Source organism: Thunnus thynnus, chromosome 2, assembly GCF_963924715.1.
Source record: "Thunnus thynnus chromosome 2, fThuThy2.1, whole genome shotgun sequence".
Classification (NCBI taxonomy): domain Eukaryota; kingdom Metazoa; phylum Chordata; class Actinopteri; order Scombriformes; family Scombridae; genus Thunnus; species Thunnus thynnus.
In genome coordinates, this window is record NC_089518.1 from 18,908,592 (window position 1) to 18,912,311 (window position 3,720).

The following is a 3,720-nucleotide window of genomic DNA, read 5'->3' on the forward strand; positions in this document are numbered from 1 at the left end:
TTTTGTCAGAAGGGATGTTGTGAAAGTTTTCAGCGTTTCAGGAAAACAAATTCAAATCGCAAACGTCAGCAAGCAGATGTGGCAAATTCTGCTTTTTTTCTAATTTATTAGAAATCTAATTTCTTCTCCTTTCTCACTTTCTTTCATGGAACAAGTTGATGAAGTTCCCTAATTAATTAGTAACCAAGGACAACCGTCACTGAAATTCATTTTCTCTTTTTCTCTTGGTGTTTTTCTCCTTCTTTTCTCTGTTTTTTTTTCTACCACAGCTCTGTTGTTCCTCAGTGGTCATAGCCCTGTGTCTGACAGTGATGGTGTTGTTTCTCCGCTCACTGTTGGCCTCCTTCTTCTCCGACAGGCACCCTGTTCCTGACTCCTAATTGGTGGAAATGCTAGCAGCATCTGGTTCTGGTGAGCGTCTTTGTCGACGACGGCGGTTATCCAGCCGTTTGACAGCTGGTTGCCATAACGTCATCACCTTAGCGACAGACTGGACTCTGGCGCTGTTCTGGAGTACCTGCCACTCAGCATTACCAGCCACCCTCACAGAAGAGACAGGACATTTCATGCATCCAAGAAATGAGACAGTTTCATAGTCAAATTTGATAATGAGCTTATTTCAGCCCCCACCACAACACACAGCAAACAGTCCTTCCAGCTCTCCATGACTAACCCCAGCCTGTGGGAAAGGGACTAGTATTTTAGTGGATGAATTATATGGCCTGTTAACTTGAAAAGATTCTGTCGACAGTGCAGAGTGTCAGAATGCCATTTCAAATAATGCCATTTCATTCCTCTACTTTTCACTGTAAGAATGCAGCTTCTAACGATAGGGAAAGCAGAGACCTTGTTGGCCTTGAAAAAAGAACAGAGGAGAATTAAGTCTTTGGGAATTCCCACTTTTTCCCTCGTCTCTCTTTCAAACCCCTACACTCTAGTCCTCTCTTCTTGTCTCTGCTCTCTTCATTCCCCTGTGGCCACATCCATGGTATTCTAGGAATACTCAGGCTCAACGCTCGTTTGTGTTGGCCTTTAGTGCAAGATACTGGTGCAACTTCTGTGGCTGATATAGTCATTATTATCTGGCAACAATTACTTTATTTGCTGCTTTTGGAGCACTGAAATTAGTTATTTCAAAATGAACTACTGGATTATTTGTTTAGATAACATGTAGTTAACATTTTAGGGAAACTGCATGACATATGGATGTTAATTTATGTACATTCTTTGGAATCTTTGATTAAATGTGACATTTTAAATGATCTTTTAAATCTGAGGCTGTGATGAAAAACCTTCATCCCTAAAGTTATTTGGTTTCTGTCTGTGTCTATTTGTTACCTAAATGAACAGAAACCAATGCTGAGCACAGTGCACGGTTGTTGAGATGAGAAGAGGACCAGAGCGGACAGGAGTGGAGCAGTCTGGCCCACCATGCGGTCTGGTGAGTAACCCTTTAGGAAACGAACAGCGGAAAGCTATTTTAGCTAGCTGGGGTTCAGGTAAAGCCTGCATCCTTTTCTTGTTGATTGGCAACTAAAGCATTAAGGCTATGTTGTGGCCTGGTAGTAGCTAGTACAGCTAGAAAGCTAAATGGTAATTAAATCCCTGGACCTAAAACATATCGTTCTACCAGTACTACCTAGCGCGTGACAACATGATAAAATTAATCAAAATCAAATTACTTTAAACAACATGGTCTCTTACCACTCAACCTTTCATGATGAATAATTTATGCTCATTTTTATACCGGGATTGTATGGACAAACATTCACACATTTAAAAAAATATCACAAAATAAAATAAACATGCATCTTGGTTCCTGCAAGATGGCACTCAGTTCCACACATCACATCATATTTGCTGCTATTTCATATCCACGCATGAGCAAACACAGTGGTGGCCATACAGGAGAGGAGGCGGCAGAGGAGCAAACAGCATGAGGGCACCATGTTCAAACTGTGGTGACCAGTGGCTCCTGCCTGTCCGTGGCCTCACAGCGTTGCCTCTGCCCCAGTGGCTCAATGCAGGTATTCACAAACTGGATTCCAGTGGCCACCAAAACATCTAGGCCAAATGGACACAGTGACTCTTCTAGGTAAATAGTGATTCAGGCCAAAATCTAAACTTCACAGCCTCTCTCTCTCGCAGACTGTCTGTCTCAGTTTCTGGTGCTCTCTGGCTTTGTTTCCCTCTGCAGCCTTCGCCTGCCTAAAAATGAAATTAGCAGGCTGTTTAACAGACCTCACAACTCACATTGTGGAATTAAATGCTCCCAGTCAGTAATAAATGTAAATGCTGCGTTGGCACTATTTTCTTTCGAGAAAAAGAACTAATGATGATTTGGGGGGAGGTTTGCTTCAAATCTATGTTTCTATAAAGATTAATTGAATGACATTGTATTATGAAAAAGAACAAACATTTCAAGCAATAGAGAGTAATTTCCCATCCTTTATTGTTAAATTGTGTAATTATTGTTCTACATTTAGTGTCTCACCTGAGCAGCTGTGGAAGCTGGAGGAGACTTGATGATTTGGCATACTCTTGGCAGAAACAAAAGGCAAACATGGGCTACAGAAGAGGCAGACAGCCCATGAGAGAACAAACCACACCACAGAGAGAGAAATCAAAACCAAGCACAGCCTTCTGAAACCAGACAGCCCTATCTCCCTGCACGCCTTGGCTCAGATTGTTTCTACTTATTGTTTACTTGGCTGTTTGACTGACTGTTTCATTGGTTACAATCCAGACTGGGGTTGACATGATCTGAAATTGCATGTTTAACAGTTTCAAGGAATATTTTGTCTGTATTCAAAAGTTTGTTTTAATTCCGGTACGGCAAGTATTTATAAGTCATTGTTATTCATATACAGTAGGTAGGCCTGTGAATCCTCAGGTCAGCAAACACCTTGATTTACATTACAACCCAACTTCATTTATCAGCTGCATGACATCACTGTTTCGTATATCAGCATCGAAGTGTCAGTCTCAACTTCACTATCAGTGACACTAGTGTGTATATGATTCAGTCAATTACAGGAAAAAAATACAACCCTAATCAATGGTACATAACTATTTTGTTGTGTTTTATGTGCTGATATTGGCTTTACTACCTTGTTATTTTGGGTCCTTAAGATCCGACCTCTATACATGTAAATATAATAAGCATAACTGCAAATTTAACAATTTTTAAAAATTCTTTTCTTCTTCCTCTCAAAAATCAATACACAGAAAAATATTGAAGTGGTAATTCTCCCTTTTGCAACAAACTGGGCTAGAAATCCAAATGGACTCATTTCTGATAGGGGTATTGTGGTGTAAATAGCACTGTCAACACCAATCAAATACAGAGCCATGAAAATCATTTTTAATTATGCATGTATTACAGCTGGGATCTCTGAGATTCCAAACAGGAGTACTGTCAGTTTTTGCAGCCGACTTCTGAAACAAGTCATAGGTTCATAAGTAGTTCTCATAAAATTATGAATTATCAAGCTGAAAAAACAATGTTTTTTTCATGGTGTGAGGTCTTCAGGACCTCAAACAGGACTTTAGGGTTATGGGTAACACCCACTCATATTAAAAATAGGTGTTGGTGATGGTGTTACCAGGCCAAACAAATCATCTCTCAAGGATTTATAAATAAATGTATAGACCTTGTTTATAATCTTGAAGACCTGCAGTAGGTTCTGGGAAATACCTGATGTAAAATCAAATGTCTCT

The 3,720-nt window shown here is 40.0% G+C and overlaps 1 long non-coding RNA gene across 1 annotated transcript; it reads left to right on the forward strand.

Annotated features, from left to right (window-relative positions):
• Window positions 1-356: 356 nt before the first annotated feature.
• Window positions 357-3,484, forward strand: LOC137195495 (uncharacterized). The gene is made up of 3 exons (XR_010931122.1): window positions 357-411; window positions 1,351-1,441; window positions 2,487-3,484. It is a non-coding gene; the product is annotated as an uncharacterized lncRNA (long non-coding RNA).
• The last annotated feature ends 236 nt before the right edge of the window (window positions 3,485-3,720 follow it).